We start from the raw sequence: 17,264 nt of genomic DNA on the forward strand, positions 1-17,264 counted from the left end.
GCATGGTCAATACAAACAAGTTAGGGTGAGTTTTGAATATAAGTGGACTTAAATTTGGAAGAAATTGGGTGATCCGGAACACCTAGGAGAAACTCAGCAGGTTTTCACCACAGTTTTCAGATGAACATAAAACTATGGGCAATTCAACCATTTCTGTCATAACACAGACCTAAGAAATATTAAAACAGTACTTTCAAGTAACTTTTCCCAGTCTGGGGATTTGAAAATGTGATTTGTCGTAAGGCAACAGGAGAAATATTATGACACTTTCAGACCAGTCCTGCTGCCATTCTGACAGTCTCCAAATCCACCCATTCATCTAAAGAGAAGCATCAACAAGTTAAAGGCTTTGGGTATAGGAAATCAGGCCATGAAAGAGAATAAAAATATAGATGCTTCTAACGCTACATCAGCATTTTCCTTAGGTGATTTTCCTGTACCTTGCCTATTGCTTGACACATCATTACCTGGTAATAGGTCTCTCAGCTCTGGGTGGGAACTGGTGGAAAGAGGTGCTGGGAACTTAAGGACCATGGCAAGTCGTGGGCTTAATAAAACCAGAGATGCACGTCTGGAAAAGGTAGAGCAGACATATAGAATTGCAAAAGAGGCCCTTGCTCACATGAACTGGGGCTCAGCCCTGCAAAACTGTCGAATACCTCCTGCAATGAGTGGGAGTTAGAGGTGCTTGCATGACTTTACCGGATCAGTTGCTCATTCATTGCTCGACTCCTGGTTTTACTATTCTCCTTAATGGACTCAACTTCCTCTCTTTTCCCTGTATGAGTGCATTGAAAGGATTGGACCTCCACATGGGCTGACTCTCAATTGGAAAACACTCCATTATAATTCACAGGGAACTCTCTCATCTGCTGTCTGTGACACCTTCCCACAGAGGATGTGCTTTGTACTGTCCTGCATGGATAAAAAATATTGCAAAACAAAACAAGGACAATCATTTTCCTTGTTTAGATTTCATTGGAGCTGCCAGAAAATCCAGCTGGTTGAAACATACTACATGTGTTTTGCAACTATTTTCCTTAAAGTTTTCTTTTGTAAAAAGTCTTGAATGTTTCTTTTGCACACACAAAGAAAAATAACGCCAACAATTCTTAAGAGAATTTTTGCACTTCTCTTTCTAAACCTTTACTTCAGAAAAGAAAACTCAAAAACTTTGAACAACTCAGGGCTTACTTTCTTCTGCAGATTTTTGTTTTGAGTGAAGGTCAGAGCCTTTTAAACATTTTCACCCTTCACTGAACAAACCTTCTGATACCGACATCTATCCACATACGAATGCATGAAACTGTTTGCTTTATCTGGGTTGCAGCCTTCCAAGACATCAAACCCTCAGCTGAGAAATGGATGCAGCTACCCTGCCTTAGTTAGAGAAAGCACTGCAGCCAGTGACCCTGCCTCGCTTGGCAGTTCATGGAGAGAAATGCACGCCTTGAGGGACACAAAGGGCAATTGCCCCCCAAGTCACTTACTTCTCTTCAGGGGCACATGTGGGATCTGCTGCTGACTGGTTGACACATAGCTGCCTACTGCCAGAGAAGCCAAGCCTGCCAGTCCCGTTAAATATTCCTGGCACTCAGACAACCCAATATTCAATGATTAAAGAGCTTGCCTTGTTCTTTCTTTCCTCGAGACAGAAATTAGCCACCTGAGGTTTCCTCATTGCTCTCCACAATCCCAAACAATCAGAAGGCAAATTTCCAACCTCATAACCCAGACTTTGGGAGTCACTCCCTAATCTCCCTGGTTTATCAGCCACATCATGAGATTACATCATGGCCTGGTCTCACCCAGCCTAGCGCCAGCCAGCGGGCAGCCACATTGCCATTTAGGATTGCTTGTTGCTCTGTTTCTAAGGAATAAATTGAGCCTCTAGCATATGCAATGAGGCTGAGCAATGGCTGGTTAATTTTCATTTTATTTTTAATGACCAGCTCATATCCTCTCCTCCCTGTTCCTCCTTCCCAGCATGGGCTGACTGCTACAGCAGCAGAATTGTACCTTCTCTGGGTGCTTTCACTTTCAGCCAGGATTAACATGGCTTCTTAGAAATCATTAATATTGCCAGCAGTGAATCTGCAAAATACGAGCATTCAAGTCCAACCGGTTTAATTTGGAAAAAGATCAAGAAGATGCAGGTTATCAGATTCTACTACATCTGAAACACTACTCCAAGTGCAGGAGCTCAGCTGCTCTAATTTGGCCCCAGTAATTTACAGGAAACATTGTGCCTCCTCCCTAGTTCCTCCCCACCTTTAGAACACAGCGTTTATATATAAGGTAAAAGTGCATCTCAGATGTACACTTTTAAAGCCACTTCACCTGTAAGAGCTCAGCTGTTTTGCTAAAAGCTTTGCATAAATACATTTTGTTAGGGGTCTGGCAGACCTGGCAAGTCAATGACAACACATTTCTAAGTATAAACAGGCACAATGCGGGTTCCTTGCTAGAAAACAACATAGCTCCTACAAGATTCCTTCCCAGTCTGTCAAAATTACTTCCAAGTCACAATGCTGTGCCTGGAGATGCTAACAGATCCCCTTTGAATTTCCTGTTTCAGACTGGACCTCCTTTTGGGCTGCCCTTGTCGTTCATGTATTTCAGTTGCCAGCTGCTGGAAGCAAAGATTGGGAGTGTGCCCACTGCCTAAAATTTTGCAGGTGACCTCACCTTAGCTAGTGCATCTGTGAAGTGAATCAGAAATGACAGGGAAATGAGAAGTCTCAGTTCAAAATGACTCAGTTTTCCTATCTGAGCTCACTTTCTTCCTCCACCACTTTGCAAGGCTTTGTGGAGAAGAGAAGGGATGAGCAGAAATGAAGTTGTATACATAAATTCCAGCCTTCCTTCATGGTGTTTCAGAGTGCTGAAAGACCTCAAAAAGGCATCACACACAGCACAGCCCAGTGCCGGAGTCACTTCTGCAGCTCAGCCCTCGGCTCCCCAGCTCAGGAACTTGGCTCACCAGCCGTTTCATTACATGTGAATGGCTTTTGCATTACCAGATATCAGGCCTGTTCCTCCACCTCCCAGCCCCCCCAACACCCCATGTACCACCCCTGTCACTTCCTGCAAGCAACAGCACAAGCCTGGCTTCAACCCTCCAATTTGTCTGTTTAGTGTCTTCATACAGGAGGTAGAAAATGAAAGAAAGTCTGGGGGAAGGGGATGGGATAACTGAATGAGTAACTTGTCTCTTTAATTTCTCTGCGTGCCCCCCCATATATCCCCTGGGGACAAAAGCTTCAAAGTGAGCTACAAATATTTACTAATTCTATTAACAGGATACAAATTGTTTTCAGGGGAGCATCAACCACACAGACCCGTGTCAGTCCCCTTCTGATCACAGACCCCCGGCGCACACCCCCACACTGTGCAGCCACATGCGCTCCATGGCCGGCCGCTCCTTCCCGCCCCCCCAATTTTTCCTAAGTTCAAGATGAGTTGAAGGGTCAAAAAGGCAAAGGGTGTTTCAGAAGTTTAGCAGACAGCATTTGGTAAAGGGAAGGCAGCGAGGGGCGGGAGGGGGCGGGGGGGAGAGGAGAGAGGAGAAATCTGGCATGCATTAGGCTGAACAGTTCCAAACATCCATCCTCCACAGACTTGTTACTTTCTTTCTTTCTTTCTCACAAGAGGTTTTTTTTTTTTTTTTTTTTTTTTCTTTCTTTCTTTCATAATTTGTGGTTTATTTAAGAATTTTTTTTTTTTTTTCGTATCGGCCAACAACTGTATTATAATCTCCTTCTCCCACTCTCCTATTGTGCCTGCTTGCTTCCAAAATCTCACTTGTAATAATTGACAACTCTCCTAGTGAAGCTCTCAGACACATACTACACGTGCTACCAAGTAGTTGCAAGGACAGTTGCTGGAAACCAGAAAGCTGAATAAAATGCCTTACTGTGGACAAGCAATGTGCACAATGTGCTCAGATGCTCTGTTCCCAGCAGAACTGGGGAGGGGAGGCATGGTGCTTGCATCTGGGCCCATCAAGAGCATCCCAACATTCAAATGGAATGCCAGTGGTGAGCTCTAGAAAGGAGAACAACACTCACAGCTTTAGTCAAAGGCTGCAGTTGTTGCTACAGAGTTCAATGGAGTATAATTAGAGCTAATACCAGCTAAGCCTTCGGCTCCACAAAGTCTTCCAGGATGTAATTTTCCACAGGACTTAAATGTTGACCCATATCTCGTTATGTTTTATGAGCTTCAAATAAGAGAGGCACAGGCTACATATTCAGAAGAAATAATACTTCCCAAATGTCCAGCTACTTAAAGCAGATCCATCTGGTTGGATGGACAGATGACCAAAGCACTCCCAAGGATGTCAGGATGCCATCGATTGGGGTTGTTGCATGAAACAGGACACGTCTGACCTCTGGACACTACGTTCTCCACTGAAAACTTATGGACAGGACATCACTGTGGACAAAGTGGACACTGGACAAAGGCATGGAAAGTGACTTGTAGAAGATGTGTCCCTTTGCTAGTACCGGACTGCCAGGTGGAATGCAGGGGAGATCATTCTCCTCCCACTGAGCTGATGTCATGGGGAGGAGAAGGCTGTGCATTACTTTATTTTTTAACCTTTTCTGGCATGCCAAATATTTTCACTTTTGTTCTGGGTCAAAGAGTGCTGAGGATGCAGCAGAGTGTTCAGCATATTGTGGAGGAGCTGCTGAAGGACCTGCCTTCTGCCAACCAGATGTGAGAGATGGAAATTGTGGCACAAGCATTTGACAAAGAACAAACAACATGACCAAAGACCCCTCCAGTATCACTTCAAATCATGTCTCTTTTCAACTCATGGGATACGAACCTGTCAGTCCTCCAGAATATTTTCTACAGCCAGGGAACAAATAGATAAAATCTTATGTTCTAGTGGAAATCTCTTCCCTCTTCTGAAAAGAGAACTCCCTCAACTTTTGGAAGGGGGAAAGGAAAGGGCACATGCACTGTGTGGATGATGAAAGGAAGAGCACTGCACCCTGTTGTACGTCACCCAACTTCAGTCACACGTATTTGAAGTCACGTTGCCCCTGTCTTATCACTGAGAGAAATAGGTACCTCCAAAGGGCAATTTAAATCTCAGGTGGATTGAAGTGCCCTTTGGCACAAAGCGGCTCAATAGTGCCTGAAATCAGCCAGGATGAATCTGGGCCTTAATCAGCAAATGGACTTTTCATTCCATGAGAAGTGTCAAGATTGCAAATTATTTTTCTTCCAAATGAGAACCAGAAAAACCTCACCAACATTTCACTTTTCCCATGATTTATATTTAAATTCACCTGAGCTAATCAAAATATATTTTTTCAGTCCCGTCAAAACAGTCCAATTTAATTTTACACATCTTTAATTTGTCTAAATATAAACTACATTTTAAAAATTAAAATTCCAGTTGTCCCTCCCCTGCAAAGAGAAAGAATAAACGCCGTTAATTTGGAACTACTGAAGTTGGACTTCTGACATATTTTTCCCCTCTTATATAATTTAAAACAAGAACATCTGAAAATGTAACCATTTGCACATAGAAAAATAATCAGTTTTCCATCAAGGTGATGAGTTATTGTAGAAAAAACACATACAGTGGCATTTTCTTAATCGCTTATGATGGGCAAGACTTAATTAGCCTATAGAGGAAGGTAAGTCAAAGGCTGGATGGGGCTTTGGTGAGTGTCAGTTAACTCCAGCCCAGGATACAGAGAAGCTGAACTCTTTCCTAGCTGCGTGTGATGAGCTATGTTTCTCCTACTATGTGCTATCGTGTGTGACTGTTACTTGAGCAACATGGACCTGTTAGGAATATCAGTCTACAGCAGAAGCCTTCTAACATACACTTTAAGTGGGAAGGAGGGAGGAGAGGAAAAAAAATCTAGCACCAAATCAGTTCTCTGATAGTTTTCAAATGTTCAAAATGTCAATCTCCTGGCAACACCTGCACATGGCACACAGACCTTGGCTTTCTGGAGTCCCTGTAGCATCTTTTCAAGTAATCTACAGAATAGAAGGATGCGGCCTTGGAAAAAAAACCTCCTAAGTGCATAAACAGCTGTGGCCACATTTCCTATGTCTGACATCTCAAGGTTGCTGAAGGAGGGGAGAATGAGGACAAACAAGGCTCTGTAATAGACTCTCCACAGAAAAGTATCCTTCATGTGTTAGTTACTCTTTAAAGAGCACAGCAACTAAATTTGTAGAAAGATTTTAGTTGCTTTCTGGTAGTTTTTTGCTATAGCAGTGGGGTAGAAGATCTCCATGCTGTCTACCTACAAACATTTTTGGGTACCTGAATATAAATGATATATAGATATTTGGGTAGATAAAGTTATGGATGTGGTAAAACACAGTAATAGAAGTATTCTCACTCATACAAGTGGACTTGTGAAGCATTAGTATGACCACAAAAGTCAAACTCATTACGAAAGTGAGAGCATTATGCTAACAGCAGATAGTCCCAAAATTAAACTGGAGCAGCTTCAGTTATGGTCATATCTACACCATCTGTACCACTTGACAACGTACCAGTACAACTGAGGCAGCAAATCATTTCCAATTGGAACCAAGCAGTCTCTCTCTTGGACGGATCCAATGACAGCACTCACCTGTGAGGTGGTGCAGTGGATCCAAGAGGCTGGCACAGTGATTAGTAGTCTGGTTAGCTCATCACAGAGCTGGAAGACATGAACACTGGTCCAAGGAGGGCTGTCTGTGCAATGCATGCTAGCACTGAGTGCAAGTCTATGAGGGGCCAGGGGTCCACAAAGACCCAGTTTGATGTCCAAAGCCAAAGCCACAGGCTGCAGGGATGAATATTGGCAGGTGGGCAAGGATGGCACCAGAGATAATGCCTTCAGCTGACACAAAACAATCCATCTGCTAAGAGTGATCTCAGTCACTGACTCTTAAATTTGTCTTGCTACACTCTAGAAATCCAAGCCCTGCACTCCTCATGCTTTCAAACAAAAATAACACTGAACCTGGGATGCCGATCAGAAGTACAGGCAGGAATAAGTCACCTAAAGAAGGCAACTTTGAACACTGCTGAGCACTCAGTCAGGGACTGAAGAGCTACAGGGGCTGTGGCAGGTGAAGCCAGCTGTTGTGGAAAATGAGCAGAGCGTGAGGGGCTCTCCATCTATTCCCCTTGCTGGGCTCAACTCTCCATAATCCTTAAAAAGGGAGGAAACAAAACAAAACAAAGCGTCTCTGCGTCAGCCTGTTTTGGCCATATATCCTCTCCACTGCAATGGCACTCAGACCATCGCAGCAACCCAATGAAGTGTTGCTGTAATTAAGGTTTAATGGAGCTGCAAGGCTATGTCATAGCAAAGAGCCTTATAACAGAGGTGGAATGCAATTTACTACCCACCAGGTATAGAGCAATAAATCTGCAATATTTATTGGCAAGAGAGAGAAATGTGATCCAGAATTCCATATGCTGGGTTGGGGGAGGAGATGAACACCACTTCCAAGGGGAAAACTTCCTCTGCTACTCTGTTGATACGTCCTGTAACCGCATTTACGTGCTGTAGCCATTCCCAAAGATCCCAAAGCAACTTCCAGACTTTATACATGCAGCTCCAACCTGGCTGCTTCAAGGGCAGGGAGTGGCAGCTCCCTGTCCCCTGGTACCCTGTCAGTCATGGAGGAAAGGGAGTACAGCAGCCAGCACATCTGGCCAGCCCTGCATTCTTGCAATATGAGCCCCAGGATAATGTGAACACAAAAACCTTGGGGCCAACTCTACAGCTGGTGTAAGCTAGCAAAGGCATACTGATTTGCACCCGCTGAGTGGCCGGCCTTGGGTTCTCCTCCACAACTTCTCTTGTGGGTATGCAGTAAACTGCATGCTATTCAATTTATTTTCCTCAGAAGGGGGAAAGACTGAGCAAGCTGTAGATCTGAGCCTGCTGCTCCCAAGGAAAATTCCTAGCCTGCTTCTTGAGGCCATTAAACTATCCCTTCTGATACCGAGACCAACTCTGGGGAAACTTCTGTGGAACCCCTAGTGCAAAAAATTTGAGTCAAATCACACTTCAGTGGCATACAGAGTGCAATGGCACTAGGGAAGTGGTAGGATGAAGAGGCGCTGACCTGTCCTTGAAACACAGAGATTCCAAAGCAGTAAATAGAGAAGATCCATGCTTCTCAAAAGTCAGACACTGCACAACAATGACTGTGCTTTCCAGCTTACACAATACACATTTTTCTCTATTAATTTGTTTTTAAGCCAAGATGAAGGGATGGGGATTCCTGTGTGCGCATGGGGGACAATGTTTTCTTTGTTGCCCGGAATTGGATGGTCAAATGTCAATAGCTGAGAAATGCTACATTAGACAAAAACAAAATACAGAACTACTGCCAGGTGGAAAAATAACCAGAAAAAAAACCCCACGGCATCATAGTCCTAAAAGGGGCTGAGTACCTGTACTGGAGACAGTGAGAATGACAAATTGCTGGTCCGTCTCATGAGACTGAATTAGTTGTTTCCTATGTGTCCAATAGACGTTTTCTCTCTGAGCAAAACAACTAGCAGGTGGCTAGTCCTGCCTTCTGATTTGGCTGTGGCAGATGCAGGGCTGTGCTGAAGGGGAAGCTAGAGTTTCATGTCCCTTAATTACCCGCTAGCTAACTGGGTTGTCGGAGGGTCACCAACATTTGTTTTTCTGCATGTGTGAGTGTGTCAGAGACAGAGCAATGGGCAAGAGGGAGTTTCTCAGCAAGATTAATCCTCTACCAGAACTGGCTGTGTCCCAAGAGCGACTCTTGGAAATGCTGGCATAAATTGGCAATTAATATTGTTGCTTCAATGGAGTTTCTTGGGAAGGAACTGTTTGGCCCAGTGGGTGCTGATCCCATGGTTTATGCTCTCATTTTCCCCTTCTGAATTTTCCACATGGATTTCCTACTCATTTCTACAGTTCAAATGTTTAGGGAACAGAACTACTTCACTCTATAGGAGTGATTCCCATCGAACACTTCAGAGAAGACGCCTTGGCAGCAGCACAACTCATACCTGGTACCAGCTGTTGTACCTTCATGATAATGTTAGTGCTCTGGCTCTTTGCAGGCAGGAGGAGAGCAAGGTGACAGGGTCAGGGGTCCCTTTCTGTGGTTTCAGCATTTTAGCACGAGTGCATTGCAGTCTGGCAGCATTTCAAGATAGCGTCCAAGTTCACTGAAGACGTGCCAAGTTGATAACCTTGGCCATATCTGCTGAGGCAAAGGTTTCAAAGGCTCTTCATGACTCTGACTTCAAGTTGAAAAAGCCCATCATTTATTGTCTTAGGGAAAGAGCTTTGTTGCCAGCTGGGAGTGCACTTCAGTTGAGTAACCCTAAGAAACTGTGAATCTACCCAGTATATGGAGTCTTGCTCTAAGAGGTGTTGCATTAGCAAGCAGCTTTTCAGTTCACTTGGCATGGCAGCATGCCTCTGTGCTGTTGGCAGATGTCCCCCAGCCTGCAGGGGCTAGACAAATTACAGAGCTGGGCAATCACCGGCCACATGAAAGGTGGCCACAAGAGAAAGTAATGGATTCTGCACCTTGGAAGGACAAACTTTGGCTATACACACAGACTGGTGGGTGAGACACTGTAGCAGCCCCCTTGAAAGCAATCTGGGAGTCTTGGTGAACAGCAAGTTGAACATGAGTGTATCCAGGCAGCCAGGAAGGCCTACCGTATCCTGACATGCATCAAGCATGGCATTGCCAGTTGTGTCAGAGAAGTGATTATCGCTCTCTACACTGCATTGGTGTGGCCCCACCCTGAGTAATGTGAGCAGTTCTGTGTGCCACAGAACAAAAAGGACATAAAGCTACTAAAGAACATCCAAAGGAGGTCTGCAAAGATGGTGAAGGGTCTGAAGGAATGATTGAAGTCCCTTGGTTTGTTCAGCATAGAGGAGACTAAGGGGAGACCTCATGGCAGCCTGTGGATTCCTTGTCGGGGGGGGGAGCAGAGGGGCAAATGCTGATCTCCTCCCCCTAGTGACAAGTGATAGAACCTGAGGGAACAGCATGGAGCTGTGCCAGGGAAGGGTCAGGCTGGATATCAAGAAAAAATTCTTCACCAGAGGGTAGTTGGGCACTGGCACAGGCTCCCTAGGGAAATGGTCACAGCACCAAGCTTGCCAAGGTTTCAAGAAGTCTGGACAGTGCTTTCAGACATATAGTCTGATTTATAGGTGGTCCTGTGTGGAACCAGGAGTTGGATTTGATGATCCTTCCAACTCTGGATATTCTGTGATTCTATGGTTCTACCATCCTGTCCTGCTCTGCCCTTGCTGCCAGTTCCAATGGCTAATTACCCTCACAAGGCTGATTTCAGCCTTCAGACCCTTAAGACTTCAAGTCTAACACTAGACTGCCTATAGTGGGCAGTTCAAAGACTCATTTTTTTTCATCTAGATGATGGATCCCTCTGAGCCAAACTTTCTCTCACCTCTGCAGCTCCCACTCCACTTCTGGCTGTTCAGCACCAAGGGCTAACCCTCCTGAAATGAGCCCTTTCTGCTCAGAGAAAAGCCCCATCTCTGGCTGAGGGCAGACAGTTCCTCCTTCCTGAGGGCCCTCTGAAGCTGCGTGCTGCCTAAGCATAGCAAAGATTTTGTTGTTGTTTTTTGTTTTCCTCTCCTTCTCAGTGCCTACAGAGCCAAAGGGCCTGTTTGTTTTCCTTTTAGTTATCAGAAAGGTTTATTTGCGATTGCTTGAGAGGGGAAAAAGCCCTCTGTAGCCACAGGCAGACAAGCTCAGTGCTCAGGAACATAATGGCTGGAGCCTGCAGGCCCATATGCTCGCCATCCTGCGAGGTGGAAGGCCAGCTCCGATCATCTCTAGCTGCTCAGGATACAATTGATCAGGTATGGCTGAATGTCAGAAAATGGGGTCAGGTTGGCTGGAGGCTGCGGCAGGCAGGGGAACGGGCAAGGAGCTATTTAAAGTGTGGCAGAACTGGGAATGTTCCTCTTTGGAGATGTCAGGGCTGCAAACACAGACACATACACAGTCCCTGAAGGGAGGGAGGGAGGTTATATTTTCCCTGTCAGCTGCTATAGCATCTTCTGAGCTCCATGAGAGAATGGACTAAGCTTGGACTGCATTGAATAATTCCTGCATTTTTAGGTTCCTGTTTCCTTCTCCCAAATGAATTAAGACCCAGGAATTCAGCTTGTTTGTTGTTTCTTTTGTTACTGAATATCCATGAAAAGCTCAATGTCCCTGGGAACTAATTAGGTATTAACCCTGCATTATTGCTGCATATCAGCCATGGAAACATGCCATTCAGATAAATCTCCTTGAAACATGGAAATACTGAGTGATCAGGTGGAATGGCTAAAGAATAAGTTAAAAAATATAGGGTTTCTGACACAGGGAAGGAAAAAAGAAGTATTTCTAGTGAAAGCATATACATGGTATTCTTGTATACAATTTCTATGAAGTGATGAACAAAATCAGCAGATAGGAACAAAACTGTTTGCAAAAAACCAGTAAGGTCTAAGCTACCACTAGGAATAGGCTGGGAGAGATGTGGGTGGGTTTTGGAGATATACAGGGTCCTACTCTAGCCTAAGGTGTACATTTTCCAGTTGTTTTGTGCTTAGCACCTCACCCTAACCTCAATGTCTTTGTGAAATACAATTTTAGAAGATCACCAGGTTGCATCTTCAAAGACTGGACTTTTAGTGACATTAGGTTTTGTGCAGACAGTGATTTTGTGTTTCACAGGGTCTCCTAAACACTCCAACCTTTCCCAGCCCACTATCACTTGATGCAGAAGCACAGACCGCTAATAGCATGAGATGAATAAGTGAGTACATATCTATTTTTTATTACTCAAGCCATTTCAACAATTCTCATAATTAACTCTGAATACTTTTTCATCTGTTTTCCCTCAAAAATCTTCCCATTTGACTTAAAACCCTTATTTGCGGTCCAAGCAGCAGCACACTTAATCACACTGAACAAGGCACTGCAGCTCTGAAGATGCCTTAAAGCAACTGAAGAATCTGAAACCAAGACATAGGATTGCTCTCATGCAGCCTTTCCTTGACCCAAAAAGCAATGTGCTCCTCTCTTAGGCCTTAGCAGACAGCAGAGATCCCAGCTCCAGTAGCAGGGGATGCAGCACCCTCCAATTTGGATGTTTCTACAACTCCATGTCACCATAGACAAACACTGACTCAAGGCAACACACTACTGAACCAAAATATTTTGATTTGATAAGACAAACTCAAGAGCTGTTTAGACTTTAGCTGACCAGACTCACATGGATGTTTGCTTTTCAACTTCCCCTGTTTACCCTCATCCCTGCCATCATTCTGTTTGGTGATGGCAGCCAAATATGCTCCCTTCTCCTTGCCTCCAAATCCCTTCCTTGAACCTTCAGAGTCCCAGTCCTTCTAGATCATCTCCCGCTTCTTACTTACAGGAAACCAATGCAATAGGACTCTGGATGTCTTTGTAAAATCCCATGTGTGGCTTTAAGAATAAATTATTATTTTAGTGGTTTGCTTTCAAGTTGTTGTACAAGTACTTCCCACAGCCCACTAAGGAAGTAAAAAGCCTCGTTTCAATTGGTAAAGGACTTGAAGAATTCAGTGGACCTAACCAAAATGCCCTTGTCTACCTATTCCAATAAAATAATCCTGTCCCTGGTCACAGCTACATCCAGCCTGCAAGTTCCCTTACACAAAGCACTCTTGAGAGCTCGCAGTGGGAGGTCTATTCTCACATCAAATTAAAGCCAGACAGAATCAATTAAAGCAAAAAGGATGGGGTCTTCCGAAATGACAGAAGGCATTTGGGGCAAATGCTCACAGCTGAATGCAGAAGGGGTGCCATTGCTCAAGCTTTCTTGCTCTTCCATGGAAGCTGGGCCCAACAATACACTTGTCTCCAGAGGACTGCTGGTTGTAATGTTTTGTGGTGCCTCATGATGCTGAATAGCAAGAAGAGTAAAGTTTAAGACAGATAGAGAACGATATGAATGGGACATCAAAAATTATCAGAGGAAGGACTTTTAGACTCTCCCTTCTATTACTCAGAGGTGACTTATTCCAGTGCAGGCCCTGAGATAAGAATACTGAATACACAAAAAATCCCCACCAAACTCACAGATGGATTTCATTCCTATGTAAGACTCATTCTCCACAAGATCTGTGTATTCATGCTTACTCCTATAGCCCCCCATAAATGCTATCTGATGACCCAAGGCCATTCCCCTGGGCTTCCCTGAAGCCAGCCCTGACTGCAGAGGCTACGGCAGAGCACTTCAGCCAACACACTCACCAACAGTTGCTGGCTTTGTAACTCTAACTCTCTCCAGGCCATACCCTTCTCTTCCTCATCTGGCTTGTTCAGCCTACAAGTTGTCCAACTCTTCACCTGCAAGGGAGATCAGGAATCAGCTGGGTGCTGAACATCTCTCAGCTTGGGGCACCTTCAGTCAATTCCAGCTCTCTCCACCCCCAAGAAAGTTATTAGTTGGAACAGGAAAAGAACGAGAGAAATAAATTCTCTTTAGAGAGATGATGACACAGGCACCAGTTAGTGAAGGAAGATTTTTCGGTGCTGTTTCCTTCCCTCTTCACTGTAAATTCTCCAGCGTTCTAGTAACAACCCCCTAATTCCCAGACATCCAGGGGAGTCAAGTGCCTCTACAAGATCCTGAGATCCCCAGCTTCCATTGAGAACAAGTGAGCAGCATTAGCTCTTCTGAGTTTGTCTTGCTGGGCTGATTTGTGGTGTGAACACACAAATTAGCCAATTAACTTAGAAACTAAGACTCCCAAGAGAAAAAGATTTCAGAGGGGAATTCAGAGCTCTTCAGATTGAAATTATCATCAAGTGCCTAATGTAACTGTTCTGCTTCTCCTTTTCAAGACTTCTTTTCCTCCATCTGACTATTAAAATAGGCAGTATGAATGCTTCCACATCTTTGCCAAAAAATGGGTGGTGTATCCTTTCTTGAAATCACGTGGGTAAATTCACAACACATTTTTGTCTTCTGGATTTGGGTAGGGAAAAGGAAGGCGTCTGTTCAAGAGACAAGCAACAAGAGATACTTCATGCCTCTTACACAATGGTTGGCAACTCACAGAATATGGTTAAAAACTCTAAGCCTACCAGCATGTAAAGCAATTCTTAAAGATGTAAGATGCTCTGAACACTAGACTTGAAATGGATTGACTTTTAAATATGATCAAATCTTAGTTTATATCTCATCCAAGCAACAAATCTGAGTCCGCATTTTAAAACAAGTCTTATGTTAGCTGAACATTCACAATTACTAAAAAGTCTCTTCAAACAACCCCTATGGAGTGCTATTGTAGGCCTCTTGACCTCTTTGCTTATGTACATCCAGAGACTGAAAAGGCTGTATTTATGGTATTAACAATTCCAGCACTGCCAGGCCAACCAACCTGAACTTAGCACAATACTTTCCCTAGACTGTTCCTTTCCTGACAGAAAAGACAACAGACTGACTTTGTGCATGGTTTGGAAAGCTTCCAACTAGTTTAGCAGGGCTCTGCTAAATATAGATATATATTAGATATATAGAGACATAAATACAGATATAGACTGTGCAATTTTTGGCTTTACATAAGATAACAGCCAAACTTACTGACTGTAAAATAAAACTTACTGGGAAGGCTACTGTACTGGAGGAGGCGCTGGCCTAGGGTTTGAGAGACTTGCAGCAGGATTCAGATCACTTGATCAGGTACCTAAAGCATGACTTTGTTCAAACACCCAGAATATCCACTCTCAAGCGTTTCCTATTTCAGAAGGACCCAGATCTCATCAACACCTATTTCAGCATGAAATACCCTCCCATGCAGCTGTGTAGAAGCCCTTCTGGATATGCAAATTACAGGCATAATCCCTTTTTCTGCTGCAGTGCAGATCCAGACAGCCATCCACAGTTCCTGACCAGCTAAAGTGCTCTTACAAGATTCCCAGCTCAGCAGAGGACCACACCATGATGCTTATGGATGCATCCAGCTCTCAGCTAATTCTACAAACTGCCTATGCACCTACATGCCATTTTCTTTGGACAAGCATCTACATCAGGTGCTGCAACCCCTTAGGCAGGCATGTAAACTAGGTATTACAGTATGAGACTGGACTTCCAATCCAGAATTTGAAGCTGTCCTGCAAGATGATTTTGAAGACACTTCTGAGTGCCTCTCTTTAAAATGCTAAGACAGGTAACATTCACAGCGCATTGGAAGTAAGACAGCAATTAGTTCTGGGTGCTTGTGAATAAAAAGTGCTTTACTGAAGACACTAAGAGACTCAATAAATGAGCTGCTAAATGAATCTGAAGACCTACTGCATAATTTGGCTAAGTTATATGATAGAATTAGAAGGTAAAACGAAGCAGATGTCTTGGTCGCTGTTGTGACTTCACAGAAATAAATTCTTGTTACCAGTAAACAATAACAAGAGAACCATTCTTTAGTCTGCCACAAAACAAACAAACAAATAAACAAAACTCTGTTAAAATCTTTTTGATGACGCTTCAAGCAAAGTGTGAAAAACCTGCCTTGGTGACAGCTCTCCCCATCTCCGGAGCCAAGCTCTGCAGACAGCCAATATCATGTGTGTCCACATATGATGAATCTAACTTGGGCGTGAAATTTTCATTAGTTCTTGAGCAGTGCACAGATGCAGGGTTTGACCAATCTAATGAGCTAACACATACCACTGCCTGGCTGGTTATAGCTGCAAAAAAAGCCAAGAAGGGAATCTGGTTGATCCTGTAAATATACATGTATATTTTTTCATCCTACGCTACAACAGCATTACCAGATCTTTTTTCCAGTTCTTTTAGAACAGAGAAGAGAATGCTGCAGGCCAGTAACTTGAGAAGATCTTTGTTTCCCTCTATAATTTCTCTAGATACAATAAAAATGATTTTATCAGTGAGAAACGACTCCAGTTTGTTCTTCAGCAGAACAACTTTTAGAGGAAGTCCTGAAAAGACATAAAGCAAGGGTGTTTGTTTTTGTTTTCCGAATAGAAACTGCTAGAAAAATTCTCAAGCTCTCTAATACATGAGAAATCTTAAGTAACATCAGCATCTCTTAGAACTCTGAGCTGGAATTAAAGACCATAGAAAAGACTCTTCAGAGTACAGTAAACTGGCAGTTCAGTTCATCTCACAAGTATGGTGCCCATAAGAGCTGAAAACCTGCAAAGAACCCATTAAAACTAAGTTCTCCCTTCTGTGTGTTCTTACCCCAAGCATAGCACTATGCATAACAGAAAAAGGATAGCACCCACTCCCAAGAAATTAAATCCCTGGATAGCCTTTGAAACATTTGAATGTCATATTAATGTATCTTATACTCTTAGCCCCTGATCTCCCAGCATTACCAAGAAGGTAGTAACAGCAGAATATATAAACACAGAACAATTTTTTAAGCTCCTATTGCATCATAGCTCTGGACACTAGAAAATTCCTTAAAAAGAAAATATTTGCATCTCAATGAAAGGAAAAATAAAGTCACCATCACCTCAAGATAGGAAGAATTTTTGCTGACGTAAGGATGAAAATAACCCATAGATTGAAAAAGAGCAAGTTTTGTCTTGATAACATTTGAACAAAAACACTTGTACTTGAAATATCCAAACCAGGGGCATGTTTCCCAGCAAGGAATCCTGTCTGTCGTTGATATATAAAGGTCTAGGGCTTTCTTTTCTAAACACTAAGATAACATTCAGAAGATGATCCAACATACAACAGTCCAGTTTCACTGCACAAGTCTTCACACAGCTGGACCAACAGCCCCCTCAGAGGCAAATCACAGAAAGAAAGCCTGGGAGTTCCATGAGTAGTAATGGAGCACCCTTTGCAGCTCCTTGCAGAACACTCATTTCCTTGCTGACAAGCACCGCCTGCGATCTGCAGGAACGACTCGGGTTCTTTTGCCCACGAAGCCCCCCGTTTGCCCCGGCTCGCGCCGCGCAGCCACGCAGGACCATGGACAGCAGTCCCGCGGCGTGGCGCGGCGCTCGGCCGCCCCGGAGCCCCGGCACCCGGCAGCTTCCAGCCATTTTCAATTAATTAACCTCGGCTAGGTGATGAATTCACTTGTATAAAGTACCTGGAACCAATTCTGTTCATCCTGAGGTGCTGCAGTCCTCCGGTGAGCGCACGTTAGTCCAAGGAATTATCATTAAATGGAATGCATAAAAAAGATTTTTTTTTTTTTTTTTTTTTTTTTTTTTTTTTTTTTTTT

General features: G+C 43.7%; 1 long non-coding RNA gene across 2 annotated transcripts; it reads left to right on the plus strand.

The window, feature by feature from the left end:
- The first annotated feature begins 10,745 nt into the window (after nucleotides 1–10,745).
- LOC122188136 lies at nucleotides 10,746–15,339 on the plus strand. Of its 2 annotated transcripts, none has more exons than XR_006181474.1 (3): nucleotides 10,746–10,877; nucleotides 11,743–11,824; nucleotides 14,805–15,339. It is a non-coding gene; the product is annotated as an uncharacterized LOC122188136 (long non-coding RNA). The 2 variants fall into 2 exon arrangements; XR_006181475.1 differs by having other exon boundaries at nucleotides 14,918–15,339.
- The last annotated feature ends 1,925 nt before the right edge of the window (nucleotides 15,340–17,264 follow it).

This window comes from Lagopus leucura, unplaced genomic scaffold (assembly GCF_019238085.1).
Source record: "Lagopus leucura isolate 7727_CA_CO unplaced genomic scaffold, USGS_WTPT01 Super-Scaffold_100055, whole genome shotgun sequence".
Lineage (NCBI taxonomy): Eukaryota > Metazoa > Chordata > Aves > Galliformes > Phasianidae > Lagopus > Lagopus leucura.